Source organism: Syzygium oleosum, unplaced genomic scaffold (genome assembly GCF_021117445.2).
Source record: "Syzygium oleosum isolate NSW1041296 unplaced genomic scaffold, Sole_v2.1 Sole_v2.34, whole genome shotgun sequence".
In the NCBI taxonomy this organism is placed as follows: Eukaryota; Viridiplantae; Streptophyta; class Magnoliopsida; order Myrtales; family Myrtaceae; genus Syzygium; species Syzygium oleosum.
This window is the reverse complement of record NW_026607518.1, coordinates 1,218-20,571: the sequence shown is the minus strand read 5'-3', so window position 1 is coordinate 20,571 and position 19,354 is coordinate 1,218.

Here is a 19,354-nt window from a genome sequence, read left to right as displayed (position 1 = left end):
ACCGACCTTTCCGCTTTTTGATCCAAAGAAAATCCATCCCTTGCTTTCGGTTCGGAAGCTTTCCTTCCACTTTCGCTTAGAAACCTCACTATCCAAAGGTGCGCCGAGAGTTTGCGTTTTTATTTGCTCAAAGGAAGCAGAGGAGGGTTGGCGTTTTTGGTATTTTTGTTTTAAATTGTCTTCGTAAAATTGACCATTTTACTCTTCATAATAATTTCTCCTAATTTAATTTCCGGTTTTTTGTTTTGTGTACAAATATAAATTCATGAGAGCCACCAAACATGGGAAGACAATGATGGAGCTGTGAATTGTGACAGAGGAAAGTATTATTAAAACAGAGAGGCTTTTTAATGCTAATGGTATATATGTAACTTTAATGTTAAATCTGATATTGGTAGTGAAAATATTGTCCTGTGCGACCCTGTGTTATGCAACATAATTATTCATAGAGCATGCAAGAGTCGATACGTAATAGCAAGTCGCCTTCTTGAACTCTCTCAACTCAAGAGAAGTGGGTCTCATAATTCACGGTTAAGCAACTCATCAATCATTCAAGTTCAGTTACATTCTTTCAAGTTTGAATAACTTAAGTTATTAAATCAATTTGAATTTAAAATCGAAAATAATTGACTCAAAAAGCTTGCAACCATAGCGAAGTGATTGCATTTTTATATACCTAAAAAATATAAATAAATAGATATATTGCGGAACAATACCAAAAGATGCACAAATCAAGGCACAAATAAGAAGGATGAAAGCAAAATCAAAACCACACAAAACACAAGATATATGTGAAAACCCAAGACCGGAAAACACGGGGAGAGAGAGAGAGAGGAGTTTCACTATATTCGACAATAAGTACAAGAGTACAATCCAAAATGTCAAAGGTAGGAATAACAAAAAAAAGAAGAGAATGTGGAGGCTAGGGTTAGATGTTGTATGCAACACATCCCTTTTATAGTCCCTCTTCGGTCCTAAAATAAATGCGCATGGTCCAAAAAACACTTGTCGCCAATTTGAAAGTCAAAACTCAACAAATCTCCATCTTCGTATCTTTAGAAGAGTGTTATGCCAAACGCTACAAAACCTCTTGCCCTCACTACCAAGAGTGACCACATAAGCCCACCGCCCAAATGGCGGAACCAATGACGAACACTCCTAAGCTTATGTGAGCGTATTCGGTGTAGGAAATAAGGGATGAAGCACCACCAACTCCGCCTAGGCAACTCAAATGGTGATAACGCTAATTAATGCTTGGACTTGGCCAAAGGAACTAGTTTGAGCAACATATCCGTTGGATTATCCGCCATAGGTACTTTCTCCATCGTAATCATACCCTTAACAACCTTATCACGCACACTGGATGTCGATATGTTTTGTTTCCTCATGATATATCGCATTCTTCGTCAACTAGATTGCACTTTAGTTACCACAAGAGGCTCCCTGCTCCGGATTTTGCTAGCAATTAAAATAAAAAAGTGCCATGGAGTGAAGTCCGTTGCACGAAACATTGAAAAGATGATATTTTATAATTTTTCATTGAAAATCCACTCGAAAATGTTGACATTGCGGTCCGAATCATTTATTAAATGGTGATGGCTAAAGAATAATATTATCAAATGCTGCTCAGAAGAAACATAAAAAGCTAAGTGATGATGGAAAGAAATAAAGCATTACAAGCAAAGAAAAATCTACATATTGCTAGCAATTCTAATTGAAATGACATGTTACGTGAAAACGGTGAACGCATGTTATTTTATAAATTCTCATGGTAATTAACTTGCTGGGGGCCTCAGCCGGTCATTTACGGCGAAACTGGCCGCGAGGATCCAAGGAAAATCTTGTCAAGAAGGCAAAGTGATAATGAAAAGATATAAAGTAATACAAGCAAAGAAAGAGAAGGTGGGTCATCCTGACGTGGAAAAGAAGACCCCGCCAATCCTTGAGCATGCGCCTTAGGTAGTCCAAGTCTTCGTAGATTTCTACGACTTGGGTCAATTATTGGTGCGATTCCTTCTTGAGCAAGCTGGCTTATCATGGACTGTTGGTAGTCCAAGGCTTCCTAGACTTTGACTTGGGTCAACCATTGGTTTCAGTCTTCTTGCACCACGTTAAGACGTAGCACGGGGAGCTTAGGTTTTAGATTGCTGGCGTTCCAATCAAGATCACATCGACCAAGCTCACGCAATTCTTAATCTAGTGATTATATTTCGATGCAACGCAAGACTATAAGTGTGGGGGACAATCCATTTCTATTTAATTAAATTAGATGGTATCGACTTTTTTTATTGATTGACGACACAATTGGCTAGACGATTTAAGAAAAAAATATTTCCCGAACAAATGGTGTTTGTTTGCAAGTATTTTTCTATTTCTAAATCAATTTCATAGTAACTAAAGTTGTGAATGATAACCATTCTAGTCAAAAATTGATTTTTGGAATAGAAAGAGATTTTTCTATTTCTATTCCTAGATGAGTTTCTAAGCAAAAATACGCGTTTAATAACAAAATAGAATTTCTCCCTGTCGGGTGGCGGCTGGCGATTGGTGACTGACAATGGCAGACAGCGAGACTGGCGGCGGCGGTGGCCGGCGGGTGGGCGGCCAGCTAGTAGCGAGGACAAATGATGAGAAGAGTTTTTATTTCTCATTTATGTTCTAGAAATAGAGAAGTAGAAATTTTTTTCTTCTCATTTCTTTTCCAAACCTATTTCTAGACTAAAAATTTGCTCCAAAAATAGAAAAATAAAATTGTTTCACTGAACGGATTTCTATTCTAAAAACAAGTATGGAACAGAAAAATAGTCCAGAATAGAAATAAAATGGTTATCAATGCGCGCTTTAAACATTCCATGTTTCACGATAGAAAACAAAAAAATCTAGCTAGATTTGGAGGTGTAAAAATGTTCCATTCGAATTCATAAGTTTTGAAGTCTTTTCAAGCATAAATCCAAGTGCGACAAAAAAAAATTTAAGATTGAAGTTATTAAATCACAATGACTCGATAAGTTAAAAAAAAAAGACTCTTAGGAAGTATCAAATTCTTTGAATTGAGACGGATGGAAGATCGATTTGTTAACCGATAGCTTCACCCTTGATTATACTCCACTAAACTTTTGTTTAGTAAACAATACTCCAAAAGTCTCGTTGCATTTTTTTTAAATCGGACTCCTTTCGTTCAAATCGAATTGAGCTTCCTCCGTTAGCTCAAAAGCTCAAGGAAGAAGAGAATATAGGTGCAACCGGCCACAAGCGAGATGGACCCTCATTTGGGCCCGGCAAGGTTGGACCTGCCGGACTATGGCGAGGTCGAGCTTGCCAGGCATGGCTCGAGCCTCTCTAGCAACCTCGAGTGAGGCTCGAGCCCTATGTAGCTCACTGGATCTAGTGAGGCTATCAAGCGAGCTCGGGCCTCGCTAGATTCGGCTAGCTAGGCGAGGCTCGAGCCATGCCCGACCCGCCTTGTCGCTCGGCAAGGCCCGCAGCTCGTCCGATGACCTTGAGCCGAGCTCGTGCAAGGTGAGGCGAAGCCTCACTAGCCTATGGCAAGGCTCGAGGTCGCCTATGGCTAGTCGCCGATTGGCCACGACCGACCAAAGAAGGAAAAAAAAAAAGAAAGAAAGAAAAGGAAAAAAATTAAAAATTAAAATAAAAAATAATTAAAAATTCGAATTTTTGTGAAAAAAATAAAAATAAAAGGAAAAAGTGTTCGGTGAAAAAAGCGCCCGGTTGAGAAGTAAAAGAAAGAGAATGGAAAAGGTGTTTCTTGAGCAAGCTGGGTCCATCATGGACGGTTCGTAGCACAAGTGTTCGTGGACCTTGACTTGGGTCAATCATTGGTTTCGGTCTCCTTGCACCGCCCACACGCTTTTCTGCCTGATTTTTTTTTTCTCTCTTTCCGAGAGTGGTAATACCGCGTTAAGACGAGGCACGGGGAGCTTAGGTTTTAGATTGTTGGCGTCCTTATCAAAATCACATTCCGTTTCCATTTAAGTGAATTAGATGGTATTAACTTTTTTATTGATTGATGACACGATTGAATAAGCTATTACAAAAATATTTCTAAAAAATGGTGTTTGTTTGCAAGAATTTTACTATTTTATAAATCAATTTCATGGTAACTAAACATTCCATGTTTCATGAAAGAAAATAAAATCTCGCTAGATCCGAAAGTATAAATGTGTTCCATTCCGCAATTCATAAGTTCCATAGTCTTTTTAGGCATAAATCCGAGTGTGACCAAAACAAAACAATTTAAGATTGAAGTTATTAAATTACGATGACTTGATGAGTCAAAAAAGACTCTTAAGAAGTATCAAATTTTTTGAATTGAGACCGATGAAAGATTGAATTTGTTCTCCGATAGCTTCACTTTTGATTACATTCGACTAAACTTTAGTTTTTTAGTAAATAGAAGTCCAAAAGTAGCGTTGCGGATTTCTTTTAAAATTGGACTCCTTCCATTTGAATCGAAATTGAGCTTCCTCGGCTAGCTCGAAAGCTCAGGGAAGAAGAGAAAGTTGGTGGGATCCCACTGCCTAAACTCCTACTCCTTTCAAAGGAAAACATAAACTTTTCGTACAGATCCGGGCCTTAACTATCAACACCTTTGTTCCTTTTCCCACAGAATATGCAGAGAGAGTCATGGGCCAGTTTTGCTGTAAAATCGGTCAGTAAGGATGCTTCCTTGAAGCATCACTCCAGCCCGTCCAAGTCAACAATTATATACGTTTCTCAACGCGGTAAATCACTGGACTATGTGGTGCGAAAATTTCGGGGATGAGAATCAACTTTTTCCCCAAATAAAGGGGCGGATTCATTCGAAGTCAAGTCAACAAAAAAAGCAGACATCGAACTTCCGAACAAGTTCGTTTCCCGTCCCTAATTAAGGTGAACTCCCGGTCGGTCCGGTTTAATGGGCTGGTCGGGCCAAGGCCCGAACTAACTCCGAAAGATAAAGCCCGATGGAATTATTGGGCTTGATCTTCATCAAAGACACTCTCCTAGCGATCAATCGAATTAAGAAAAGATTACACTTTTATTTCGGGGGAACCATCCTTCGCATTTAACCACTCATTAGTGTCAATAAATTACTCATCACAAAGCGCTGTAGTTGAACATAAAATCCATGCTTTGTGTTGATTATTATACAGAATACTATCAAGATATAGTACACAAAATCAATGTGTAAGCATAGTCTTTTGTCAACGTAAATGGGAAAAATTGTTCACGAGTGTTGTATTAAAACTTTGAAAATCGAGTCAGCATGCGGTCCAGCATCTCCTCCAACTTTGCATCCGACATCGCCGGCGCCGATGACGGCGATGATTCCACCATTTGCAAACTGATCGCGGCTTGTGGACGCAAAGGTGAGCTAAGGATGGTCGAGCAGTCGGTGTGTGAGGCAGTACTTGCGAGGATAGAAAATGAACCACGTGATTCTGGTTTTGGAGACTGGCTTCAGCTTTAGCTTGGCGTGCATTTATCTAGTCCATTAGACTACTGTGCGCGCATTTTATTTTTGGTCTGTTGTACTCTAACTTTTAGATTTTTATCATGCATTTTTATAAAGCGTGAAAATTGAACCTCACATTTGAAATTAAATATTCCCACCCCAACCCTTGAGAAGATAGGAAATCGAACACCCCACCTCCCCTTCCCATGTAAGAAGGGTGGCCGTGGTTACATGCGGAGCGTACGCTACAAAACTCTTTTAATTAAATAAAAACCTGCACATAGCTTTTTAGGAAAAAATTCAAAAGCCTGCCAAGAAGTCTCGCTTTCCAACCCACCTTTCCGCTTTTTGATCCAAAGAAAATCCATCCCTTGCTTTCGGTTCGGAAGCTTTCCTTCCATTTTCGCTTAGAAACCTCACTATCCAAAGGTGCGCCGAGAGTTTGCGTTTTTATTTGCTCAAAGGAAGCAGAGGAGGGTTGGCGTTTTTGGTATTTTTGTTTTAAATTGTCTTCGTAAAATTGACCATTTTACTCTTCATAATAATTTCTCCTAATTTAATTTCCGGTTTTTTGTTTTGTGTACAAATATAAATTCATGAGAGCCACCAAACATGGGAAGACAATGATGGAGCTGTGAATTGTGACAGAGGAAAGTATTATTAAAACAGAGAGGCTTTTTAATGCTAATGGTATATATGTAACTTTAATGTTAAATCTGATATTGGTAGTGAAAATATTGTCCTGTGCGACCCTGTGTTATGCAACATAATTATTCATAGAGCATGCAAAGAGTCGATACGTAATAGCAAGTCGCCTTCTTGAACTCTCTCAACTCAAGAGAAGTGGGTCTCATAATTCACGGTTAAGCAACTCGTCAGTCATTCAAGTTCAGTTACATTCTTTCAGGTTTGAATAACTTAAGTTATTAAATCAATTTGAATTTAAAATCGAAAATAATTGACTCAAAAAGCTTGCAACCATAGTGAAGTGATTGCATTTTTATATACCTAAAAAATATAAATAAATAGATATATTGCGGAACAATACCAAAAGATGCACAAATCAAGGCACAAATAAGAAGGATGAAAGCAAAATCAAAATCACACAAAACACAAGATATATGTGAAAACCCAAGACCGGAAAACACGGGAAGAGAGAGAGAGAGAGAGGAGTTTCACTATATTTGACAATAAGTGCAAGAGTACAATCCAAAATGTCAAAGGTAGGAATAACAAAAAAAGAAGAGAATGTGGAGGCTAGGGTTAGATGTTGTATGCAACCCATCCCTTTTATAGTCCCTCTTAAGTCCTAAAATAAATGCGCATGGTCCAAAAAACACTTGTCGCCAATTTGAAAGTCAAAACTCAACAAATCTCCATCTTCATATCTTTAGAAGAGTGTTATGCCAAACGCTACAAAACCTCTTGCCCTCACTACCAAGAGTGACCACATAAGCCCACTGCCCAAATGGCGGAACCAATGACGAACACTCCTAAGCTTATGTGAGCGTATTCGGTGTAGGAAATAAGGGATGAAGCACCACCAACTCCGCCTACGCAACTCAAATGGTGATAACGCTAATCAATGCTTGGACTTGGCCAAAGGAACTAGTTTGAGGAACATATCCATTGGATTATCCGCCATAGGTACTTTCTCCATCGTGAACCATACCCTTAACAACCTTATCACGCACACTTGGATGTCGATATGTTTTGTTTCCTCATGATATATCGCATTCTTCGTCAACTAGATTGCACTTTAGTTACCACAAGAGGCTCCCTGCTGCGGATTTTGCTAGCAATTAAAATAAAAAAGTGTCATGGAGTGAAATCTGTTGTATGCGAAACATTGAAATGATGATATTTTATAATTTTTCATTGAAAATCCACTCGAAAATGTTGACATTGCGGTCCGAATCATTTATCAAATGGTGATGGCTAAAGAATAATATTATCAAATGCTGCCCAGAAGAAACATAAAAAGCTAAGTGATGATGGAAAGAAATAAAGCATTACAAGCAAAAAAAAATCTACATATTGCTAGCAATTCTAATTGAAATGACATCTGTTACGTGAAACGGTGAACGCATGCTATTTTATAAATTCTCATGGTAATTAACCTGGTGGGGGTCATTCACGGCGAAGCTGGCCGCGAGGATCCAAGGAAAATCTTGTCAAGAAGGCAAAGTGATAATGAAAAGATATAAAGTAATACAAGCAAAGAAAGAGAAGGTGGGTCATCCTGACGTGGAAAAGAAGACCCCGCCAATCCTTGAGCATGCGCCTTAGGTAGTCCAAGTCTTCGTAGATTTCTACGACTTGGGTCATTTATTGGTGCGATTCCTTCTTGAGCAAGCTGGCTTATCATGGACTGTTGGTAGTCCAAGGCTTCCTAGACTTTGACTTGGGTCAATCATTGGTTTCAGTCTTCTTGCACCACGTTAAGACGTAGCACGGGGAGCTTAGGTTTTAGATTGCTGGCGTTCCTATCAAGATCACATCGACCAAGCTCACGCAATTCTTAATCTAGTGATTATATTTCGATGCAACGCAAGACTATAAGTATGCGGGACAATCCATTTCTATTTGATTAAATTAGATGGTATCGACTTTTTTTATTGATTGACGACACGATTGGCTAGACGATTTAAGAAAAAAAATATTTCCCGAACAAATGGTGTTTGTTTGCTAGTATTTTTCTATTTCTAAATCAATTTCATAGTAACTAAAGTTGTGAATGATAACCATTCCGATCAAAAATTGATTTTTGGAATAGAAAGAGATTTTTCTATTTCTATTCCTAGATGAGATTTCTAAGCAAAAATACGCGTTTAATAACAACATAGAATTTCTCCTGCTGTCGGGCGTTGTTGCTGGCCGACGGCGGCAGTGGCAAGATCCCGGTGGCCAAACAATGGCGGACAGCGAGGCCGGGCGGGCGGCGGTGGCCGGCGGGTGGGCGGCCAGCTAGTAGCGAGGACAAATGATGAGAAGAATTTTATTTCTCATTTATGTTCTAGAAATAGAGAAGTAGAAATTTTTTTCTTCTCATTTCTCGTTCGAAACCTATTTCTAGACTAAAAATTTGCTCCAAAAATAGAAAAATAAAATTGTTTCACTTTGAACGGATTTCTATTCTAAAAACAAGTATGGAACAGAAAAATATTCCAGGAATAAAATAAAATGGTTATCATGCGCGCTTTAAACATTCCATGTTTCACGATAAAAAACAAAAATCTCGCTAGATTTGGAGGTGTAAAAATGTTCCATTCGGAATTCATAAGTTTTGAAGTCTTTTCAAGCATAAATCCAAGTGTGACAAAAAAAATTTAAGATTGAAGTTATTAAATCACAATGACTCGATAAGTTAAAAAAAAAGACTCTTAGGAAGTATCAAATTCTTTGAATTGAGACGGATGGAAGATCAGATTTGTTAACCGATAGGTTCACCCTTGATTATACTCCACTAAACTTTTGTTTAGTAAACAATACTCCAAAAGTCTCGTTGCAGATTTTTTTTTTAAATCAGACTCCTTTCGTTCAAATCGAAATTGAGCTTCCTCCATTATCTCAAAAGCTCAAGGGAGAAGAGAATATAGGTGCAATTGACCACAAGCGTAGATGGACCCTCGGCTTTGGACCGGCAAGGTTGGACCTTGCCGGCCTATGGCGAGTCGAGCTCGCCAGGCATGGTTCGAGCCTCTCAGCAACCTCAAGTGAGGCTCGAGCCCTATGTAGCTCACTGGATCTAGTGAGGCGTCAGCGAGCTCGAGGCCTCGCGCTAGATTCGGCTAGCTAGGCGAGGCTCGAGCCATACCCAGCCCAGCTTGTCGCTCTGGCAAGGCCCGAGCTCGCCCGATGACCTTGAACGAGCTCGTGCAAGGCGAGGCGAAGCCTCACCAGCCTATGGCAAGGCTCGAGGTCGCCTATGGCTAGTCGCCGATTGGCCATGACCGACCAAAGAAGGAAAAAAAAAAAAGAATGAAAGAAAAGGAAAAAAATGAAAACGAAAAATAAAAAATAATTAAAAATTCGAATTTTTGTTAAAAAAAGAAAAATAAAAGGAAAAAGTGTTCGGTGAAAAAAGCGTCCGGTTGAGAAGTAAAAGAAAGAGAACGGAAAAGGTGTTCGTGGACCTTGACTTGGGTCAATCATTGGTTTCGGTCTCCTTGCACCGCCCGCACGCTTTTCTGCCTGATTTTTTTTTTTTCTCTTTCCGCGAGTGGTAATACCGCGTTAAGACGAGGCACGGGGAGCTTAGGTTTTAGATTGTTGGCGTCCTTATCAAAATCACATTCCGTTTCCATTTAAGTGAATTAGATGGTATTAACTTTTTATTGATTGATGACACGATTGAATAAACTATTAAGAAAAGATTTCTAAAAATGGTGTTTGTTTGCAAGGATTTTACTATTTTATAAATCAATTTCATGGTAACTAAACATTCCATGTTTCATGAAAGAAAATAAAATCTCGCTAGATCCAAAAGTATAAATGTGTTCCATTCCGCAATTCATAAGTTCCAAAGTCATTTTAGGCATAAATCCGAGTGTGACCAAAACAAAACAATTTAAGGTTGAAGTTATTAAATTACGATGACTTGATGAGTCAAAAAGACTCTTAAGAAGTATCAAATTTTTGAATTGAGACCGATGGAAGATTGAATTTGTTCTCCGATAGCTTCACTTTTGATTATATTCGACTAAACTTTAGTTTTTAGTAAACAGAAGTCCAAAAGTAGCGTTGCGGATTTCTTTTAAAATTGGACTCCTTCCATTTGAATCGAAATTGAGCTTCCTCCGCTAGCTCGAAAGCTCAGGGAAGAAGAGAAAGTTAGTGGGATCCCACTGCCTAAACTCCTACTCTTTTCAAAGGAAAACATAAACTTTTCGTACAGATCCGGGCCTTAACTATCAACACCTTTGTTCCTTTTCCCACATAATATGCAGAGAGAGTCGTGGGCCAGTTTTGCTATAAAATCGGCCGATGAGGATGCTTCCTTGAAGCATCACTCCAGCCCGTCCAAGTCAACAATTATATACGTTTCTTAACCGGCAAATCACTTGGACTATGTGGTGTGGAAATTTCGGGATGATAATCAACTTTTTCCCCCAAATAAAGGGGCGGATTCATTCGAGTCAAGTCAACAAAAAAAGCAGACATCGAACTTCCAAACAAGTTCGTTTCCCGTCTTAATTAAGGTGAACTCCGGTCGGTCCGGTTTAATGGGCTGGTCGGGTCAAGGCCCGAACTAACTCCGAAACATAAAGCCCGATGGAATTATTGGTCTTGATCTTCATCAAAGACACTCTCCTAGCGATCAATCGAATTAAGAAAAGATTACACTTTTATTTCGGGGGAACCATCCTTCGCATTTAACCACTCATTAGTGTCAATAAATTGCTCATCACAAAGCAATGTAGTTGAACATAAAATCCATGCTTTGTGTTGATTATTATACAGAATACTATCAAGATATAGTAGACAAAATCAATGTGTAAGCATAGTCTTATGTCAACGTAAATGGGAAAAATTGTTCACGAGTGTTGTATTAAAACTTTGAAAATCGAGTCAGCATGCTGTCCAGCATCTCCTCCAACTTTGCATCCGACATCGCCGGCGCCGATGACGGCGATGATTCCACCATTTGCAAACCGATCGCGGCTTGTGGACGCAAAGGTGAGCTAAGGAAGGTCGAGCAGTCGGTGTGTGAGGCGTACTGCGAGATAGAAAATGAACCACGTGATTCTGGTTTTGGAGACTCGGCTCAGCTTCAGCTTGGCGTGCATTTATCTAGTCCATTAGACTGCCGTGCGCGCATTTTATTTTGGTCTATCGTACTCTAACTTTTAGATTTTTATCATGCATTTTTATAGAGCGTGAAAAATTGAATCTCACATTTGAAATTAAATATTCCCACCCCAACCGTTGAGAAGATAGGGAATCGAACACCCCACCTCCCGTTCCCATGTAAGAAGGGTGGCGTGTGGTTACATGTGGAGCGTACGCTACAAAACTCTTTTAATTAAATAAAAACCTGCGCATAGCTTTTCGGAAAAAATTCAAAAAGCCTGCCAAGGCGTCTCGCTTTCCAACCGACCTTTCCGCTTTTTGATCCAAAGAAAATCCATCCCTTGCTTTCGGTTCGGAGCTTTCCTTCCATTTTCGCTTAGAAACCTCACTATCCAAAGGTGCGCCGAGAGTTTGCGTTTTTATTTGCTCAAAGGAAGCAGAGGATGGTTGGCGTTTTTGGTATTTTTGTTTTAAATTGTCTTCGTAAAATTGACCGTTTTACTCTTCATAATAATTTCTCCTAATTTAATTTCCGGTTTTTGTTTTGTGTACAAATATAAATTCATGAGAGCCACCAAACATGGGAAGACAATGATGGAGCTGGAATTGTGACAGAGGAAAGTATTATTAAAACAGAGAGGCTTTTAATGCTAATGGTATATATGTAACTTTAATGTTAAATCTGATAGTGGTAGTGAAAATATTGTCCTGTGCGACACTGTGTTATGCAACATAATTATTCATAGAGCATGCAAGAATCGATACGTAATAGCAAGTCGCCTTCTTGAACTCTCTCAACTCAAGAGAAGTGGGTCTCATAATTCGCGGTTAAGCTTAACTCGTCGAGTCATTCAAGTTGAGTTACATTCTTTCAAGTTTGAATAACTTAAGTTATTAAATCGATATGAATTTAAAATCGAAAATAATTGACTCAAAAAGCTTGCAACCATAGTGAAGTGATTGCATTTTTATATACCTAAAAATATAAATAAATAGATATATTAGGAACAATACCAAAAGATGCACAAATCAAGGCACAAATAAGAAGGATGAGACCAAAATCAAAACCACAAAAACACAAGATATATGTGAAAACCCAAGACCGGAAAACACGGGAGAGAGAGAGAGGAGTTTCACTATATTCGACAATAAGTACAAGAGTACAATCCAAAATGTCAAAGGTAGGAATAACAAAAAGAAGAGAATGTGGAGGCTAGGGTTAGATGTTGTATGCAACACATCCCTTTTATAGTCCCTCTTAAGTCCTAAAATAAATGCGCATGGTCCAAAAAACACTTGTCGCCAATTTGAAAGTCAAAACTCAATAAATCTCCATCTTCGTATCTTTAGAAGAGTGTTATGCCAAACGCTACAAAACCTCTTGCCCTCACTACCAAGAGTGACCACATAAGCCCACCGCCCAAATGGCGGAACCTAATGACGAACACTCCTAAGCTTATGTGAGCGTATTCGGTGTAGGAAATAGGGATGAAGCACCACCAACTCCGCTAGGCAACTCAAATGGTGATAACGCTAATTAATGCTTGGACTTGGCCAAAGGAACTAGTTTGAGCAACATATCCGTTGGATTATCCGCCATAGGTACTTTCTCCATCGTAACCATACCCTTAACAACCTTATCACGCACACTGGATGTCGATATGTTTGTTTCCTCATGATATATCGCATTCTTCGTCAACTAGATTGCACTTTAGTTACCACAAGAGGCTCCCTGCTGCGGATTTTGCTAGCAATTAAAATAAAAAAGTGTCATGGGAGTGAAATCTGTTGTATGCAAACATTGAAATGATGATATTTTATAATTTTTCATTGAAAATCCACTCGAAAATGTTGACATTGCGGTCCGAATCATTTATCAAATGGTGATGGCTAAAGAATAATATTATCAAATGCTGCCCAGAAGAAACATAAAAAGCTAAGTGATGATGGAAAGAAATAAAGCATTACAAGCAAAAAAAATCTACATATTGCTAGCAATTCTAATTGAAATGACATCTGTTACGTGAAACGGTGAACGCATGCTATTTTATAAATTCTCATGGTAATTAACCTGGTGGGGGTCATTCACGGCGAAGCTGGCCGCGAGGATCCAAGGAAAATCTTGTCAAGAAGGCAAAGTGATAATGAAAAGATATAAAGTAATACAAGCAAAGAAAGAGAAGGTGGGTCATCCTGACGTGGAAAAGAAGACCCCGCCAATCCTTGAGCATGCGCCTTAGGTAGTCAAGTCTTCGTAGATTTCTACGACTTGGGTCATTTATTGGTGCGATTCCTTCTTGAGCAAGCTGGCTTATCATGGACTGTTGGTAGTCCGGCTTCTAGACTTTTGACTTGGGTCAATCATTGGTTTCAGTCTTCTTGCACCACGTTAAGACGCAGCACGGGAGCTTAGGTTTTAGATTGCTGGCGTTCCTATCAAGATCACATCGACCAAGCTCACGCAATTCTTAATCTAGTGATTATATTTCGATGCAACGCAAGATTATAAGTATGCGGGACAATCCATTTCTATTTAATTAAATTAGATGGTATCGAGTTTTTTATTGATTGACGACACGATTGACTAGACGATTTAAGAAAAAATATTTCCCAAACAAATGGTGTTTGTTTGCAAGTATTTTCTATTTCTTAAATCAATTTCATAGTAACTAAAGTTGTGAATGATAACCATTACGGTCGAAATTGATTTTTGGAATAGAAAGAGATTTTTCTATTTGTATTCCTAGATGAGTTTCTAAGCAAAATACACGTTTAATAACGGCAAAGAATTTCTCCCACGTCGGGGCGGCGGGCGCGGGCCGGCCCGGCTGGCGATCCCGGTGGCAAGCAATGGCCGGCAATGAGACCCAGCGGCGGCAAAGGCCGGCCGGGTGGGCGGCCAGCCCAGCGAGGACAAATGATGAGAAGAGTTTTTATTTCTCATTTATGTTCTAGAAATAGAGAAGTAGAAATTTTTTCTTCTCATTTGTTCCAAACCTATTTCTAGACCAAAATTTGCTCCAAAAATAGAAAAATAAAATTGTTTAAGCTGGCAGTTTCTATTCTAAAAACAAGTATGGAACAGAAAAATAGTCCAGAATAGAAATAAAATGGTTATCATACGTGCGCTTTAAACATTCCATGTTTCACGATAGAAAACAAAAAATCTAGCTAGATTTGGAGGTGCAAAAATGTTCCATTCCGGAATTCATAAGTTTTGAAGTCTTTTCAAGCATAAATCGAAGTGTGACAAAAAAATTTAAGATTGAAGTTATTAAATCATGATGACTCGATAAGTTAAAAAAAAAAAAAGACTCTTAGGAAGTATCAAATTCTTTGAATTGAGACGGATGGAAAGATCAGATTTGTTAACCGATAGCTTCACCCTTGATTATACTCCACTAAACTTTTGTTTAGTAAACAATACTACAAAAGTCTCGTTGCGGATTTTTTTTTAAATCAGACTCCTTTCGTTCAAATCGAAATTGAGCTTCCTCCATTAGCTCAAAAGCTCAAGGAAGAAGAGAATATAGGTGTAACCGGCCACAAGCGAGATGGACCCTCGACCGGACCGGCAAGGTTGGACCTTGCCTGGGACTATGGCGAGGTCGAGGCTCCCCGCTGAAGCATGGCTCGAGCCTCTCTAGCAACCCCGAGTGAGGCTCGAGCCCTATGTAGCTCACTTGGATCTAGTGAGGTTGTCGAGCGAGCTCGAGGCCTCGCTAGATTCGGCTAGCTAGGCGAGGCTCGAGCCATGCCCGGATTTCACTTGTCGCTCCGGCAAGGCCCGAGCTCGCCCGATGACCTTGGGCGAGCTCGTGTAAGGCGGCGGAGCCTCACCAACCTATGGCAAGGCTCGAGGTCGCCTATGGCTAGTCGCCCCGATTGGCCACGACCGACCAAAGAAGGAAAAAAAAAAAGAAAGAAAGAAAAGGAAAAAATGATAATAAAAATTAAAAATAATTAAAAATTCGAATTTTTGTTAAAAAAATAAAAATAAAAATAAAAGGAAAAAAGTGTTCGGTGAAAAAAGCGCCCGGTTGAGAAGTAAAGAAAGAGAATGGAAAAGGTGTTTCTTGAGCAAGCTGGGTCCATCATGGACTGTTCGTAGCCCAAGTGTTCGTGGACCTCGACTTGGGTCAATCATTGGTTTCGGTCTCCTTGCACCGCCCACACGCTTTTCTGCCTGAATTTTTTTTCTTTCCGAGAGTGGTAATATCGCGTTAAGACGAGGCACGAGCTTAGGTTTTAGATTGTTGGCGTCCTTATCAAATCACATTCCTTTTCCATTTAAGTGAATTAGATGGTATTAACTTTTTATTGATTGATGACACGATTGAATAAATTATTAAAAAAAGATTTCTAAAAATGGTGTTTGTTTGCAAGGATTTTACTATTTTATAAATCAATTTCATGATAACTAAACATTCCATCTTTCATGAAAGAAAATAAAATCTCGCTAGATCCGAAAGTATAAATGTGTTCCATTCCACAATTCATAAGTTCCAAAGTCTTTTTAGGCATAAATCCGAGTGTGACCAAAACAAAACAATTTAAGATTGAAGTTATTAAATTACGATGACTTGATGAGTCAAAAAAGACTCTTAAGAAGTATCAAATTTTTTGAATTGAGACCGATGGAAGATTTAATTTGTTCTCCGATAGCTTCACTTTTGATTACATTCGACTAAACTTTAGTTTTTTAGTAAACAGAAGTCCAAAAGTAGCGTTGCGGATTTCTTTTAAAATTGGACTCCTTCCATTTGAATCGAAATTGAGCTTCCTCCGCTAGCTCGAAAGCTTAGGGAAGAAGAGAAAGTTGGTGGGATCCCACTGCCTAAACTCCTACTCTTTTCAAAGGAAAACATAAACTTTTCGTATAGATCCGGGCCTTAACTATCAACACCTTTGTTCCTTTTCCCACATAATATGCAGAGAGTCGTCGGCCGGTTTGCTGTAAAATCGGTCGGTAGGGATGCTTCCTTGAAGCATCACTCCAGCCCGTCCAAGTCAACAATTATATACGTTTCTCAACGCGGCAAATCACTGGACTATGTGGTGCGGAAATTTCGGGGATGATAATCAACTTTTTACCCCAAATAAAGGGGCGGATTCATTCGAAGTCAAGTCAACAAAAAAAGCAGACATCGAACTTCCAAACAAGTTCGTTTCCCGTCTTAATTAAGGTGAACTCCGGTCGGTCCGGTTTAATGGGCTGGTCGGGTCAAGGCCCGAACTAACTCCGAAACATAAAGCCCGATGGAATTATTGGGCTTGATCTTCATCAAAGACACTGTCCTAGCTATCAATCGAATTAAGAAAAGATTACACTTTTATTTCGGGGGAACCATCCTTCGCATTTAACCACTCATTAGTGTCAATAAATTGCTCATCACAAAGCGCTGTAGTTGAACATAAAATCCATGCTTTGTGTTGATTATATACAGAATACTATCAAGATATAGTAGACAAAATCAATGTGTAAGCATAGTCTTATGTCAACGTAAATGGGAAAAATTGTTCACGAGTGTTGTATTAAAACTTTGAAAATCGAGTCAGCATGCTGTCCAGCATCTCCTCCAACTTTGCATCCGACATCGCCGGGCGCCGATGGCCGATGCGATGATTCCACCATTTGGCAAACTGATCGCGGCTTGTGGACGCAAAGGTGAGCTAAGGAAGGTCGAGCAATCGGTGTGTGAGGCAAGTACTTGCGAGGATAGAAAATGAACCACGTGATTCTGGTTTTGGAGGCGCTTCAGCTTCAGCCTGGCGTGCATTTATCTGAGTCATTAGACTACTGTGCGCGCATTTTATTTTGGTGCGTCAAATCTTTCAGCTTTTAGATTTTTATCAATGCGGCATTTTATAGGCGTGAAAATTGAACCTCAAATTTGAAATTAAATATTCCCACCCCAACTCTTGAGAAGGTAGGAATCAACACCCCACCTCCCTTCCCATGTGGAAGGGTGGCCGTGGTTACATGTGGAGCATACGCTACAAAACTCTTTTAATTAAATAAAAACCTGCACATAGCTTTTTCGGAAAAAATTCAAAAGCCTACCAAGGCGTCTCGCTTTCCAACCGACCTTTCCGCTTTTTGATCCAAAGAAAATCCATCCCTTGCTTTCGGTTCGGAAGCTTTCCTTCCATTTTCGCTTAGAAACCTCACTATCAAAGGTGCGCCGAGAGTTTGCGTTTTTATTTTGCTCAAAGGAAGCAGAGGAGGGTTGGCGTTTTTGGTATTTTTGTTTTAAATTGTCTTCGTAAAATTGACCATTTAGTCTTCATAATAATTTCTCTAATTTAATTTCGGTTTTTTGCTTTGTGTACAAATATAAATTCATGAGAGCCACCAAACATGGGAAGACAATGATGGAGCTGTGAATTGTGACAGAGGAAAGTATTATTAAAACAGAGAGGCTTTTTTAATGCTAATGGTATATATATGTAACTTTAATGTTCAATCTTACATTGGTAGTGAAAATATTGTCTTGTGCGACACTGTGTTATGCAACATAATTATTCATAGAGCATGCAAGAGTCGATACGTAAGTAGCAAGTCGCCTTCTTGAACTCTCTCAACTCAAGAGAAGTGGGTCTCATAATTCACACTAACTCGTGCTTATTCAAGTTCAATTACATTTCTTTCAAGTTTGAATAACTTGAGTTATTAAATCGATTTGAATTTAAAATCGAAAAATAATTGACTGAAAAAGCTTGCAACCATAGTGAAGTGATTGCATTTTTATATACCTAAAAAATATAAATAAATAGATATATTGCGGAACAATACCAAAAGATGCACAAATCAAGGCACAAATAAGAAGGATGAAAGCAAAATCAAAACCACACAAAACACAATATATATGTGAAAACCCAAGATCGGAAAACACGGGGAGAGAGAGAGAGAGAGGAGTTTCACTATATTCGACAATAAGTACAAGAGTACAATCCAAAATGTCAAAAATAGGAATAACAAAAAAAGAAGAGAGTGGAGGCTAGGGTTAGATGTTGTATGCAACACATCCCTTTTATAGTCCCTCTTAAGTCCTAAAATAAATGCGCATGGTCCAAAAAACACTTATCGCCAATTTGAAAGTCAAAACTCAACAAATCTCCATCTTCATATCTTTAGAAGAGTGTTATGCCAAACGCTACAAAACCTCTTGCCCTCACTACCAAGAGTGACCACATAAGCCCACCGCCCAAATGGCGGAACCAATGACAACACGCAAAGGCTTATGTGAGCGTATTCGGTGTAGGAAATAGGGGATGAAACACTACAGACTCCCGCCTAGGCAACTCAAATGGTGATAACGCTTATCCAATGCTTGGACTTGGCCAAAGGAACTAGTTTGAGCAACATATCCGTTGGATTATCCGCCATAGGTACTTTCTCTGTCGTAACCATACCATAACAACCTTATCACGCACCTTTGGATGTCGATATGTTTGTTTCTCATGATATATCGCATTTTCCGTCAACTAGGTGCACTTTAGTTACCACAAGAGGCTCCTGTAGCTGGATTTTGCTAGCAATTAAAAAAAAAAATGCCATGGAGTAGAAGTCTGTTGAATACGAAACATTGAAAAGATGATATTTTATAATTTTTCACTTGAAAATTCACTCGAAAATATTGACATTGCGGTCGGATCATTTATCAAATGGTGATGGCTAAAGAATAATATTATCAAATGCTGCTCAGAAGAAACACATAAAAGCTTCAGTGATAATGGAAAAAAAAAAAGCATTACAAGCAAAGAAAATCTACATATTGCTAGCAATTCTGATTGAAATGACATGTTACGTGAAAACGGTGAACGCATGTTATTTTATAAATTCTCATAGTAATTAACTTGCTGGGGGCCTCAGCCGGTCATTTTACGGCGAAACTGGCCGCGAGGATCAAAGAAAATCTTGTCAAGAAGGCAAAGTGATAATGAAAAGATATAAAGTAATACAAGCAAAGAAGAGAAGGTGGAGTCATCCTGACGTGGAAAAGAAGACCCCGCCAGTCGCTAGGCATGCGCCTTAGGTAGTCAAGTCTTCGCAGAATTCTACGACTTGGGTCAATTGGTGCGATTCCTTCTTGAGCAAGCTGG